Genomic DNA, 15,649 nt, shown 5'->3' on the forward strand with positions numbered 1-15,649 from the left:
AGGTTAACATTTCTCCACTAGTTGGAGAAATGTGGGCCTCCTCCTCCCCTTACAGCCCTCCTTCCCTCACCGAATGAGCCTTCTGCGGCAATTGCGACCTATGCTACCGACCTAGACTCGCTTTTTAAAGACATATGCCACAGCAAATGATACTTCCTAACACGTTATTCGCAGTTGTTCCTTGTGGGTTCCAAATTTCGCTGTCATTTTCAAGGATCTTGATGATTCCGACTGTTGTCGCAATGTGTGAGTGATACAAGGAGGTCGCCGTAGTACTATTTACGTTTCAGAAATATTTAACAAGTGGTATATGCAACGCAGAGCCCTCGTGAGCCACAAAATGTCTCGTCGGCTGTGACATTAGAATGTAATAGCTCTCTTTAGCCTTCTAAGAATTGAACCTAGGTTAACATTTCTCCACTAGTTGGAGAAATGTGGGCCTCCTCCTCCCCTTACAGCCCTCCTTCCCTCACCGAATGAGCCTTCTGCGGCAATTGCGACCTATGCTACCGACCTAGACTCGCTTTTTAAAGACATATGCCACAGCAAATGATACTTCCTAACACGTTATTCGCAGTTGTTCCTTGTGGGTTCCAAATTTCGCTGTCATTTCCAAGGATCTTGATGATTCCGACTGTTGTCGCAATGTGTGAGTGATACAAGGAGGTCGCCGTAGTACTATTAATGTTTCAGTAATATTTAACATGTGGTATATGCAACGCAGAGCCCTCGTGAGCCACAAAATGTCTCGTCGGCTGTGACATTAGAATGTAATAGCTCTCTTTAGCCTTCTAAGAATTGAACCTAGGTTAACATTTCTCCACTAGTTGGAGAAATGTGGGCCTCCTCCTCCCCTTACAGCACTCCTTCCCTCACCGAATGAGCCTTCTGCGGCAATTGCGACCTATGCTACCGACCTAGACTCGCTTTTTATGCCACAGCAAATGATACTTCCTAACACGTTATTCGCAGTTGTTCCTTGTGGGTTCCAAATTTCGCTGTCATTTTGAAGGATCTTGACGATTCCGACTGTTGTCGCAATGTGTGAGTGATACAAGGAGGTCGCCGTAGTACTATTTATGTTTCAGAAATATTTAACAAGTGGTATATGCAACGCAGAGCCCTCGTGAGCCACAAAATGTCTCGTCGGCTGTGACATTAGAATGTAATAGCTCTCTTTAGCCTTCTAAGAATTGAACCTAGGTTAACATTTCTCCACTAGTTGGAGAAATGTGCGCCTCCTCCTCCCCTTACAGCCCTCCTTCCCTCACCGAATGAGCCTTCTGCGGCAATTGCGACCTATGCTACCGACCTAGACTCGCTTTTTAAAGACATATGCCACAGCAAATGATACTTCCTAACACGTTATTCGCAGTTGTTCCTTGTGGGTTCCAAATTTCGCTGTCATTTTCAAGGATCTTGATGATTCCGACTGTTGTCGCAATGTGTGAGTGATACAAGGAGGTCGCCGTAGTACTATTAATGTTTCAGAAATATTTAACAAGTGGTATATGCAACGCAGAGCCCTCGTGAGCCACAAAATGTCTCGTCGGCTGTGACATTAGAATGTAATAGCTCTCTTTAGCCTTCTAAGAATTGAACCTAGGTTAACATTTCTCCACTAGTTGGAGAAATGTGGGCCTCCTCCTCCCCTTACAGCCCTCCTTCCCTCACCGAATGAGCCTTCTGCGGCAATTGCGACCTATGCTACCGACCTAGACTCGCTTTTTAAAGACATATGCCACAGCAAATGATACTTCCTAACACGTTATTCGCAGTTGTTCCTTGTGGGTTCCAAATTTCGCTGTCATTTTCAAGGATCTTGATGATTCCGACTGTTGTCGCAATGTGTGAGTGATACAAGGAGGTCGCCGTAGTACTATTAATGTTTCAGAAATATTTAACAAGTGGTATATGCAACGCAGAGCCCTCGTGAGCCACAAAATGTCTCGTCGGCTGTGACATTAGAATGTAATAGCTCTCTTTAGCCTTCTAAGAATTGAACCTAGGTTAACATTTCTCCACTAGCTGGAGAAATGTGGGCCTCCTCCTCCCCTTACAGCCCTCCTTCCCTCACCGAATGAGCCTTCTGCGGCAATTGCGACCTATGCTACCGACCTAGACTCGCTTTTCAAAGACATATGCCACAGCAAATGATACTTCCTAACACGTTATTCGCAGTTGTTCCTTGTGGGTTCCAAATTTCGCTGTCATTTCCAAGGATCTTGATGATTCCGACTGTTGTCGCAATGTGTGAGTGATACAAGGAGGTCGCCGTAGTACTATTTATGTTTCAGAAATATTTAACAAGTGGTATATGCAACGCAGAGCCCTCGTGAGCCACAAAATGTCTCGTCGGCTGTGACATTAGAATGTAATAGCTCTCTTTAGCCTTCTAAGAATTGAACCTAGGTTAACATTTCTCCACTAGTTGGAGAAATGTGGGCCTCCTCCTCCCCTTACAGCACTCCTTCCCTCACCGAATGAGCCTTCTGCGGCAATTGCGACCTATGCTACCGACCTAGACTCGCTTTTTAAAGACATATGCCACAGCAAATGATACTTCCTAACACGTTATTCGCAGTTGTTCCTTGTGGGTTCCAAATTTCGCTGTCATTTTCAAGGATCTTGACGATTCCGACTGTTGTCGCAATGTGTGAGTGATACAAGGAGGTCGCCGTAGTACTATTTATGTTTCAGAAATATTTAACAAGTGGTATATGCAACGCAGAGCCCTCGTGAGCCACAAAATGTCTCGTCGGCTGTGACATTAGAATGTAATAGCTCTCTTTAGCCTTGTAAGAATTGAACCTAGGTTAACATTTCTCCACTAGTTGGAGAAATGTGGGCCTCCTCCTCCCCTTACAGCCCTCCTTCCCTCACCGAATGAGCCTTCTGCGGCAATTGCGACCTATGCTACCGACCTAGACTCGCTTTTTAAAGACATATGCCACAGCAAATGATACTTCCTAACACGTTATTCGCAGTTGTTCCTTGTGGGTTCCAAATTTCGCTGTCATTTTCAAGGATCTTGATGATTCCGACTGTTGTCGCAATGTGTGAGTGATACAAGGAGGTCGCCGTAGTACTATTAATGTTTCAGAAATATTTAACAAGTGGTATATGCAACGCAGAGCCCTCGTGAGCCACAAAATGTCTCGTCGGCTGTGACATTAGAATGTAATAGCTCTCTTTAGCCTTCTAAGAATTGAACCTAGGTTAACATTTCTCCACTAGTTGGAGAAATGTGGGCCTCCTCCTCCCCTTACAGCCCTCCTTCCCTCACCGAATGAGCCTTCTGCGGCAATTGCGACCTATGCTACCGACCTAGACTCGCTTTTTAAAGACATATGCCACAGCAAATGATACTTCCTAACACGTTATTCGCAGTTGTTCCTTGTGGGTTCCAAATTTCGCTGTCATTTCCAAGGATCTTGATGATTCCGACTGTTGTCGCAATGTGTGAGTGATACAAGGAGGTCGCCGTAGTACTATTTATGTTTCAGAAATATTTAACAAGTGGTATATGCAACGCAGAGCCCTCGTGAGCCACAAAATGTCTCGTCGGCTGTGACATTAGAATGTAATAGCTCTCTTTAGCCTTCTAAGAATTGAACCTAGGTTAACATTTCTCCACTAGCTGGAGAAATGTGGGCCTCCTCCTCCCCTTACAGCCCTCCTTCCCTCACCGAATGAGCCTTCTGCGGCAATTGCGACCTATGCTACCGACCTAGACTCGCTTTTCAAAGACATATGCCACAGCAAATGATACTTCCTAACACGTTATTCGCAGTTGTTCCTTGTGGGTTCCAAATTTCGCTGTAATTTCCAAGGATCTTGATGATTCCGACTGTTGTCGCAATGTGTGAGTGATACAAGGAGGTCGCCGTAGTACTATTTATGTTTCAGAAATAATTAACAAGTGGTATATGCAACGCAGAGCCCTCGTGAGCCACAAAATGTCTCGTCGGCTGTGACATTAGAATGTAATAGCTCTCTTTAGCCTTGTAAGAATTGAACCTAGGTTAACATTTCTCCACTAGTTGGAGAAATGTGGGCCTCCTCCTCCCCTTACAGCCCTCCTTCCCTCACCGAATGAGCCTTCTGCGGCAATTGCGACCTATGCTACCGACCTAGACTCCCTTTTTAAAGACATATGCCACAGCAAATGATACTTCCTAACACGTTATTCGCAGTTGTTCCTTGTGGGTTCCAAATTTCGCTGTCATTTTCAAGGATCTAGATGATTCCGACTGTTGTCGCAATGTGTGAGTGATACAAGGAGGTCGCCGTAGTACTATTTATGTTTCAGAAATATTTAACAAGTGGTATATGCAACGCAGAGCCCTCGTGAGCCACAAAATGTCTCGTCGGCTGTGACATTAGAATGTAATAGCTCTCTTTAGCCTTCTAAGAAATGAACCTAGGTTAACATTTCTCCACTAGTTGGAGAAATGTGGGCCTCCTCCTCCCCTTACAGCCCTCCTTCCCTCACCGAATGAGCCTTCTGCGGCAATTGCGACCTATGCTACCGACCTAGACTCGCTTTTCAAAGACATATGCCACAGCAAATGATACTTCCTAACACGTTATTCGCAGTTGTTCCTTGTGGGTTCCAAATTTCGCTGTCATTTTCAAGGATCTAGATGATTCCGACTGTTGTCGCAATGTGTGAGTGATACAAGGAGGTCGCCGTAGTACTATTTATGTTTCAGAAATATTTAACAAGTGGTATATGCAACGCAGAGCCCTCGTGAGCCACAAAATGTCTCGTCGGCTGTGACATTAGAATGTAATAGCTCTCTTTAGCCTTCTAAGAAATGAACCTAGGTTAACATTTCTCCACTAGTTGGAGAAATGTGGGCCTCCTCCTCCCCTTACAGCCCTCCTTCCCTCACCGAATGAGCCTTCTGCGGCAATTGCGACCTATGCTACCGACCTAGACTCGCTTTTCAAAGACATATGCCACAGCAAATGATACTTCCTAACACGTTATTCGCAGTTGTTCCTTGTGGGTTCCAAATTTCGCTGTCATTTTCAAGGATCTTGATGATTCCGACTGTTGTCGCAATGTGTGAGTGATACAAGGAGGTCGCCGTAGTACTATTTATGTTTCAGAAATAATTAACAAGTGGTATATGCAACGCAGAGCCCTCGTGAGCCACAAAATGTCTCGTCGGCTGTGACATTAGAATGTAATAGCTCTCTTTAGCCTTCTAAGAATTGAACCTAGGTTAACATTTCTCCACTAGTTGGAGAAATGTGGGCCTCCTCCTCCCCTTACAGCCCTCCTTCCCTCACCGAATGAGCCTTCTGCGGCAATTGCGACCTATGCTACCGACCTAGACTCGCTTTTCAAAGACATATGCCACAGCAAATGATACTTCCTAACACGTTATTCGCAGTTGTTCCTTGTGGGTTCCAAATTTCGCTGTCATTTTCAAGGATCTTGATGATTCCGACTGTTGTCGCAATGTGTGAGTGATACAAGGAGGTCGCCGTAGTACTATTTATGTTTCAGAAATAATTAACAAGTGGTATATGCAACGCAGAGCCCTCGTGAGCCACAAAATGTCTCGTCGGCTGTGACATTAGAATGTAATAGCTCTCTTTAGCCTTCTAAGAATTGAACCTAGGTTAACATTTCTCCACTAGTTGGAGAAATGTGGGCCTCCTCCTCCCCTTACAGCCCTCCTTCCCTCACCGAATGAGCCTTCTGCGGCAATTGCGACCTTTGCTACCGACCTAGACTCGCTTTTCAAAGACATATGCCACAGCAAATGATACTTCCTAACACGTTATTCGCAGTTGTTCCTTGTGGGTTCCAAATTTCGCTGTCATTTTCAAGGATCTTGATGATTCCGACTGTTGTCGCAATGTGTGAGTGATACAAGGAGGTCGCCGTAGTACTATTTATGTTTCAGAAATAATTAACAAGTGCTATATGCAACGCAGAGCCCTCGTGAGCCACAAAATGTCTCGTCGGCTGTGACATTAGAATGTAATAGCTCTCTTTAGCCTTCTAAGAATTGAACCTAGGTAAACATTTCTCCACTAGTTGGAGAAATGTGGGCCTCCTCCTCCCCTTACAGCCCTCCTTCCCTCACCGAATGAGCCTTCTGCGGCAATTGCGACCTATGCTACCGACCTAGACTCGCTTTTTAAAGACATATGCCACAGCAAATGATACTTCCTAACACGTTATTCGCAGTTGTTCCTTGTGGGTTCCAAATTTCGCTGTCATTTTCAAGGATCTTGATGATTCCGACTGTTGTCGCAATGTGTGAGTGATACAAGGAGGTCGCCGTAGTACTATTTATGTTTCAGAAATAATTAACAAGTGGTATATGCAACGCAGAGCCCTCGTGAGCCACAAAATGTCTCGTCGGCTGTGACATTAGAATGTAATAGCTCTCTTTAGCCTTCTAAGAATTGAACCTAGGTTAACATTTCTCCACTAGTTGGAGAAATGTGGGCCTCCTCCTCCCCTTACAGCCCTCCTTCCCTCACCGAATGAGCCTTCTGCGGCAATTGCGACCTATGCTACCGACCTAGACTCGCATTTCAAAGACATATACCACAGCAAATGATACTTCCTAACACGTTATTCGCAGTTGTTCCTTGTGGGTTCCAAATTTCGCTGTCATTTTCAAGGATCTTGATGATTCCGACTGTTGTCGCAATGTGTGAGTGATACAAGGAGGTCGCCGTAGTACTATTTATGTTTCAGAAATAATTAACAAGTGGTATATGCAACGCAGAGCCCTCGTGAGCCACAAAATGTCTCGTCGGCTGTGACATTAGAATGTAATAGCTCTCTTTAGCCTTGTAAGAATTGAACCTAGGTTAACATTTCTCCACTAGTTGGAGAAATGTGGGCCTCCTCCTCCCCTTACAGCACTCCTTCCCTCACCGAATGAGCCTTCTGCGGCAATTGCGACCTATGCTACCGACCTAGACTCGCTTTTTAAAGACATATGCCACAGCAAATGATACTTCCTAACACGTTATTCGCAGTTGTTCCTTGTGGGTTCCAAATTTCGCTGTCATTTTCAAGGATCTTGATGATTCCGACTGTTGTCGCTATGTGTGAGTGATACAAGGAGGTCGCCGTAGTACTATTTATGTTTCAGAAATATTTAACAAGTGGTATATGCAACGCAGAGCCCTCGTGAGCCACAAAATGTCTCGTCGGCTGTGACATTAGAATGTAATAGCTCTCTTTAGCCTTCTAAGAATTGAACCTAGGTTAACATTTCTCCACTAGTTGGAGAAATGTGGGCCTCCTCCTCCCCTTACAGCACTCCTTCCCTCACCGAATGAGCCTTCTGCGGCAATTGCGACCTATGCTACCGACCTAGACTCGCTTTTTAAAGACATATGCCACAGCAAATGATACTTCCTAACACGTTATTCGCAGTTGTTCCTTGTGGGTTCCAAATTTCGCTGTCATTTTCAAGGATCTTGATGATTCCGACTGTTGTCGCAATGTGTGAGTGATACAAGGAGGTCGCCGTAGTACTATTTATGTTTCAGAAATAATTAACAAGTGGTATATGCAACGCAGAGCCCTCGTGAGCCACAAAATGTCTCGTCGGCTGTGACATTAGAATGTAATAGCTCTCTTTAGCCTTCTAAGAATTGAACCTAGGTTAACATTTCTCCACTAGTTGGAGAAATGTGGGCCTCCTCCTCCCCTTACAGCCCTCCTTCCCTCACCGAATGAGCCTTCTGCGGCAATTGCGACCTATGCTACCGACCTAGACTCGCTTTTTAAAGACATATGCCACAGCAAATGATACTTCCTAACACGTTATTCGCAGTTGTTCCTTGTGGGTTCCAAATTTCGCTGTCATTTTCAAGGATCTAGATGATTCCGACTGTTGTCGCAATGTGTGAGTAATACAAGGAGGTCGCCGTAGTACTATTTATGTTTCAGAAATATTTAACAAGTGGTATATGCAACGCAGAGCCCTCGTGAGCCACAAAATGTCTCGTCGGCTGTGACATTAGAATGTAATAGCTCTCTTTAGCCTTCTAAGAATTGAACCTAGGTTAACATTTCTCCACTAGTTGGAGAAATGTGGGCCTCCTCCTCCCCTTACAGCACTCCTTCCCTCACCGAATGAGCCTTCAGCGGCAATTGCGACCTATGCTACCGACCTAGACTCGCTTTTTAAAGACATATGCCACAGCAAATGATACTTCCTAACACGTTATTCGCAGTTGTTCCTTGTGGGTTCCAAATTTCGCTGTCATTTTCAAGGATCTTGATGATTCCGACTGTTGTCGCAATGTGTGAGTGATACAAGGAGGTCGCCGTAGTACTATTTATGTTTCAGAAATAATTAACAAGTGGTATATGCAACGCAGAGCCCTCGTGAGCCACAAAATGTCTCGTCGGCTGTGACATTAGAATGTAATAGCTCTCTTTAGCCTTCTAAGAATTGAACCTAGGTTAACATTTCTCCACTAGTTGGAGAAATGTGGGCCTCCTCCTCCCCTTACAGCCCTCCTTCCCTCACCGAATGAGCCTTCTGCGGCAATTGCGACCTATGCTACCGACCTAAACTCGCTTTTCAAAGACATATACCACAGCAAATGATACTTCCTAACACGTTATTCGCAGTTGTTCCTTGTGGGTTCCAAATTTCGCTGTCATTTTCAAGGATCTTGATGATTCCGACTGTTGTCGCAATGTGTGAGTGATACAAGGAGGTCGCCGTAGTACTATTTATGTTTCAGAAATAATTAACAAGTGGTATATGCAACGCAGAGCCCTCGTGAGCCACAAAATGTCTCGTCGGCTGTGACATTAGAATGTAATAGCTCTCTTTAGCCTTCTAAGAATTGAACCTAGGTTAACATTTCTCCACTAGTTGGAGAAATGTGGGCCTCCTCCTCCCCTTACAGCCCTCCTTCCCTCACCGAATGAGCCTTCTGCGGCAATTGCGACCTATGCTACCGACCTAGACTCGCTTTTCAAAGACATATGCCACAGCAAATGATACTTCCTAACACGTTATTCGCAGTTGTTCCTTGTGGGTTCCAAATTTCGCTGTCATTTTCAAGGATCTTGATGATTCCGACTGTTGTCGCAATGTGTGAGTGATACAAGGAGGTCGCCGTAGTACTATTTATGTTTCAGAAATAATTAACAAGTGCTATATGCAACGCAGAGCCCTCGTGAGCCGCAAAATGTCTCGTCGGCTGTGACATTAGAATGTAATAGCTCTCTTTAGCCTTCTAAGAATTGAACCTAGGTTAACATTTCTCCACTAGTTGGAGAAATGTGGGCCTAATCCTCCCCTTACAGCCCTCCTTTCCTCACCGAATGAGCCTTCTGCGGCAATTGCGACCTATGCTACCGACCTAGACTCGCTTTTTAAAGACATATGCCACAGCAAATGATACTTCCTAACACGTTATTCGCAGTTGTTCCTTGTGGGTTCGGAATTTCGCTGTCATTTTCAAGGATCTTGATGATTCCGACTGTTGTCGCAATGTGTGAGTGATACAAGGAGGTCGCCGTAGTACTATTTATGTTACAGAAATAATTAACAAGTGGTATATGCAACGCAGAGCCCTCGTGAGCCACAAAATGTCTCGTCGGCTGTGACATTAGAATGTAATAGCTCTCTTTAGCCTTCTAAGAATTGAACCTAGGTTAACATTTCTCCACTAGTTGGAGAAATGTGGGCCTCCTCCTCCCCTTACAGCCCTCCTTCCCTCACCGAATGAGCCTTCTGCGGCAATTGCGACCTATGCTACCGACCTAGACTCGCTTTTTAAAGACATATGCCACAGCAAATGATACTTCCTAACACGTTATTCGCAGTTGTTCCTTGTGGGTTCCAAATTTCGCTGTCATTTTCAAGGATCTTGATGATTCCGACTGTTGTCGCAATGTGTGAGTGATACAAGGAGGTCGCCGTAGTACTATTTATGTTTCAGAAATATTTAACAAGTGGTATATGCAACGCAGAGCCCTCGTGAGCCACAAAATGTCTCGTCGGCTGTGACATTAGAATGTAATAGCTCTCTTTAGCCTTCTAAGAATTGAACCTAGGTTAACATTTCTCCACTAGTTGGAGAAATGTGGGCCTCCTCCTCCCCTTACAGCCCTCCTTCCCTCACCGAATGAGCCTTCTGCGGCAATTGCGACCTATGCTACCGACCTAGACTCGCTTTCTAAAGACATATGCCACACAAATGATACTTCCTAACACGTTATTCGCAGTTGTTCCTTGTGGGTTCCAAATTTCGCTGTCATTTTCAAGGATCTTGATGATTCCGACTGTTGTCGCAATGTGTGAGTGATACAAGGAGGTCGCCGTAGTACTATTTATGTTTCAGAAATAATTAACAAGTGGTATATGCAACGCAGAGCCCTCGTGAGCCACAAAATGTCTCGTCGGCTGTGACATTAGAATGTAATAGCTCTCTTTAGCCTTCTAAGAATTGAACCTAGGTTAACATTTCTCCACTAGTTGGAGAAATGTGGGCCTCCTCCTCCCCTTACAGCCCTCCTTCCCTCACCGAATGAGCCTTCTGCGGCAATTGCGACCTATGCTACCGACCTAGACTCACTTTTCAAAGACATATACCACAGAAAATGATACTTCCTAACACGTTATTCGCAGTTGTTCCTTGTGGGTTCCAAATTTCGCTGTCATTTTCAAGGATCTTGATGATTCCGACTGTTGTCGCAATGTGTGAGTGATACAAGGAGGTCGCCGTAGTACTATTTATGTTTCAGAAATAATTAACAAGTGGTATATGCAACGCAGAGCCCTCGTGAGCCACAAAATGTCTCGTCGGCTGTGACATTAGAATGTAATAGCTCTCTTTAGCCTTCTAAGAATTGAACCTAGGTTAACATTTCTCCACTAGTTGGAGAAATGTGGGCCTCCTCCTCCCCTTACAGCCCTCCTTCACTCACCGAATGAGCCTTCTGCGGCAATTGCGACCTATGCTACCGACCTAGACTCGCTTTTCAAAGACATATGCCACAGCAAATGATACTTCCTAACACGTTATTCGCAGTTGTTCCTTGTGGGTTCCAAATTTCGCTGTCATTTTCAAGGATCTTGATGATTCCGACTGTTGTCGCAATGTGTGAGTGATACAAGGAGGTCGCCGTAGTACTATTTATGTTTCAGAAATAATTAACAAGTGGTATATGCAACGCAGAGCCCTCGTGAGCCACAAAATGTCTCGTCGGCTGTGACATTAGAATGTAATAGCTCTCTTTAGCCTTCTAAGAATTGAACCTAGATTAACATTTCTCCACTAGTTGGAGAAATGTGGGCCTCCTCCTCCTATTACAGCCCTCCTTCCCTCACCGAATGAGCCTTCTGCGGCAATTGCGACCTATGCTACCGACCTAGACTCGCTTTTTAAAGACATATGCCACAGCAAATGATACTTCCTAACACGTTATTCGCAGTTGTTCCTTGTGGGTTCCAAATTTCGCTGTCATTTTCAAGGATCTTGATGATTCCGACTGTTGTCGCAATGTGTGAGTGATACAAGGAGGTCGCCGTAGTACTATTTATGTTTCAGAAATATTTAACAAGTGGTATATGCAACGCAGAGCCCTCGTGAGCCACAAAATGTCTCGTCGGCTGTGACATTAGAATGTAATAGCTCTCTTTAGCCTTCTAAGAATTGAACCTAGGTTAACATTTCTCCACTAGTTGGAGAAATGTGGGCCTCCTCCTCCCCTTACAGCACTCCTTCCCTCACCGAATGAGCCTTCTGCGGCAATTGCGACCTATGCTACCGACCTAGACTCGCTTTTTAAAGACATATGCCACAGCAAATGATACTTCCTAACACGTTATTCGCAGTTGTTCCTTGTGGGTTCCAAATTTCGCTGTCATTTTCAAGGATCTTGATGATTCCGACTGTTGTCGCAATGTGTGAGTGATACAAGGAGGTCGCCGTAGTACTATTTATGTTTCAGAAATATTTAACAAGTGGTATATGCAACGCAGAGCCCTCGTGAGCCACAAAATGTCTCGTCGGCTGTGACATTAGAATGTAATAGCTCTCTTTAGCCTTCTAAGAATTGAACCTAGGTTAACATTTCTCCACTAGTTGGAGAAATGTGGGCCTCCTCCTCCCCTTACAGCCCTCCTTCCCTCACCGAATGAGCCTTCTGCGGCAATTGCGACCTATGCTACCGACCTAGACTCGCATTTCAAAGACATATACCACAGCAAATGATACTTCCTAACACGTTATTCGCAGTTGTTCCTTGTGGGTTCCAAATTTCGCTGTCATTTTCAAGGATCTTGATGATTCCGACTGTTGTCGCAATGTGTGAGTGATACAAGGAGGTCGCCGTAGTACTATTTATGTTTCAGAAATAATTAACAAGTGGTATATGCAACGCAGAGCCCTCGTGAGCCACAAAATGTCTCGTCGGCTGTGACATTAGAATGTAATAGCTCTCTTTAGCCTTCTAAGAATTGAACCTAGGTTAACATTTCTCCACTAGTTGGAGAAATGTGGGCCTCCTCCTCCCCTTACAGCCCTCCTTCCCTCACCGAATGAGCCTTCTGCGGCAATTGCGACCTATGCTACCGACCTAGACTCGCTTTTCAAAGACATATGCCACAGCAAATGATACTTCCTAACACGTTATTCGCAGTTGTTCCTTGTGGGTTCCAAATTTCGCTGTCATTTTCAAGGATCTTGATGATTCCGACTGTTGTCGCAATGTGTGAGTGATACAAGGAGGTCGCCGTAGTACTATTTATGTTTCAGAAATAATTAACAAGTGGTATATGCAACGCAGAGCCCTCGTGAGCCACAAAATGTCTCGTCGGCTGTGACATTAGAATGTAATAGCTCTCTTTAGCCTTCTAAGAATTGAACCTAGGTTAACATTTCTCCACTAGTTGGAGAAATGTGGGCCTCCTCCTCCCCTTACAGCCCTCCTTCCCTCACCGAATGAGCCTTCTGCGGCAATTGCGACCTATGCTACCGACCTAGACTCGCTTTTTAAAGACATATGCCACAGCAAATGATACTTCCTAACACGTTATTCGCAGTTGTTCCTTGTGGGTTCCAAATTTCGCTGTCATTTTCAAGGATCTTGATGATTCCGACTGTTGTCGCAATGTGTGAGTGATACAAGGAGGTCGCCGTAGTACTATTTATGTTTCAGAAATATTTAACAAGTGGTATATGCAACGCAGAGCCCTCGTGAGCCACAAAATGTCTCGTCGGCTGTGACATTAGAATGTAATAGCTCTCTTTAGCCTTCTAAGAATTGAACCTAGGTTAACATTTCTCCACTAGTTGGAGAAATGTGGGCCTCCTCCTCCCCTTACAGCCCCCCTTCCCTCACCAAATGAGCCTTCTGCGGCAATTGCGACCTATGCTACCGACCTAGACTCGCTTTTTAAAGACATATGCCACACAAATGATACTTCCTAACACGTTATTCGCAGTTGTTCCTTGTGGGTTCCAAATTTCGCTGTCATTTTCAAGGATCTTGATGATTCCGACTGTTGTCGCAATGTGTGAGTGATACAAGGAGGTCGCCGTAGTACTATTTATGTTTCAGAAATATTTAACAAGTGGTATATGCAACGCAGAGCCCTCGTGAGCCACAAAATGTCTCGTCGGCTGTGACATTAGAATGTAATAGCTCTCTTTAGCCTTCTAAGAATTGAACCTAGGTTAACATTTCTCCACTAGTTGGAGAAATGTGGGCCTCCTCCTCCCCTTACAGCACTCCTTCCCTCACCGAATGAGCCTTCTGCGGCAATTGCGACCTATGCTACCGACCTAGACTCGCTTTTTAAAGACATATGCCACAGCAAATGATACTTCCTAACACGTTATTCGCAGTTGTTCCTTGTGGGTTCCAAATTTCGCTGTCATTTTCAAGGATCTTGATGATTCCGACTGTTGTCGCAATGTGTGAGTGATACAAGGAGGTCGCCGTAGTACTATTTATGTTTCAGAAATATTTAACAAGTGGTATATGCAACGCAGAGTCCTCGTGAGCCACAAAATGTCTCGTCGGCTGTGACATTAGAATGTAATAGCTCTCTTTAGCCTTCTAAGAATTGAACCTAGGTTAACATTTCTCCACTAGTTGGAGAAATGTGGGCCTCCTCCTCCCCTTACAGCACTCCTTCCCTCACCGAATGAGCCTTCTGCGGCAATTGCGACCTATGCTACCGACCTAGACTCGCTTTTCAAAGACATATGCCACAGCAAATGATACTTCCTAACACGTTATTCGCAGTTGTTCTTTGTGGGTTCCAAATTTCGCTGTCATTTTCAAGGATCTTGATGATTCCGACTGTTGTCGCAATGTGTGAGTGATACAAGGAGGTCGCCGTAGTACTATTTACGTTTCAGAAATATTTAACAAGTGGTATATGCAACGCAGAGCCCTCGTGAGCCACAAAATGTCTCGTCGGCTGTGACATTTGCATGTAATAGCTCTCTTTAGCCTTCTAAGAATTGAACCTAGGTTAACATTTCTCCACTAGTTGGAGAAATGTGGGCCTCCTCCTCCCCTTACAGCCCTCCTTCCCTCACCGAATGAGCCTTCTGCGGCAATTGTGACCTATGCTACCGACCTAGACTCGCTTTTTAAAGACATATGCCACAGCAAATGATACTTCCTAACACGTTATTCGCAGTTGTTCCTTGTGGGTTCCAAATTTCGCTGTCATTTTCAAGGATCTTGATGATTCCGACTGTTGTCGCAATGTGTGAGTGATACAAGGAGGTCGCCGTAGTACTATTTATGTTTCAGAAATATTTAACAAGTGGTATATGCAACGCAGAGCCCTCGTGAGCCACAAAATGTCTCGTCGGCTGTGACATTAGAATGTAATAGCTCTCTTTAGCCTTCTAAGAATTGAACCTAGGTTAACATTTCTCCACTAGTTGGAGAAATGTGGGCCTCCTCCTCCCCTTACAGCCCTCCTTCCCTCACCGAATGAGCCTTCTGCGGCAATTGCGACCTATGCTACCGACCTAGACTCGCTTTTTAAAGACATATGCCACAGCAAATGATACTTCCTAACACGTTATTCGCAGTTGTTCCTTGTGGGTTCCAAATTTCGCTGTCATTTTCAAGAATCTTGATGATTCCGACTGTTGTCGCAATGTGTGAGTGATACAAGGAGGTCGCCGTAGTACTATTTATGTTTCAGAAATATTTAACAAGTGGTATATGCAACGCAGAGCCCTCGTGAGCCACAAAATGTCTCGTCGGCTGTGACATTAGAATGTAATAGCTCTCTTTAGCCTTCTAAGAATTGAACCTAGGTTAACATTTCTCCACTAGCTGAAGAAATGTGGGCCTCCTCCTCCCCTTACAGCCCTCCTTCCCTCACCGAATGAGCCTTCTGCGGCAATTGCGACCTATGCTACCGACCTAGACTCGCTTTTCAAAGACATATGCCACAGCAAATGATACTTCCTAACACGTTATTCGCAGTTGTTCCTTGTGGGTTCCAAATTTCGCTGTCATTTTCAAGGATCTTGATGATTCCGACTGTTGTCGCAATGTGTGAGTGATACAAGGAGGTCGCCGTAGTACTATTTATGTTTCAGAAATAATTAACAAGTGGTATATGCAACGCAGAGCCCTCGTGAGCCACAAAATGTC

The sequence above is a fragment of the Schistocerca nitens genome, chromosome 10 (assembly GCF_023898315.1).
Source record: "Schistocerca nitens isolate TAMUIC-IGC-003100 chromosome 10, iqSchNite1.1, whole genome shotgun sequence".
NCBI classification, from domain to species: domain Eukaryota; kingdom Metazoa; phylum Arthropoda; class Insecta; order Orthoptera; family Acrididae; genus Schistocerca; species Schistocerca nitens.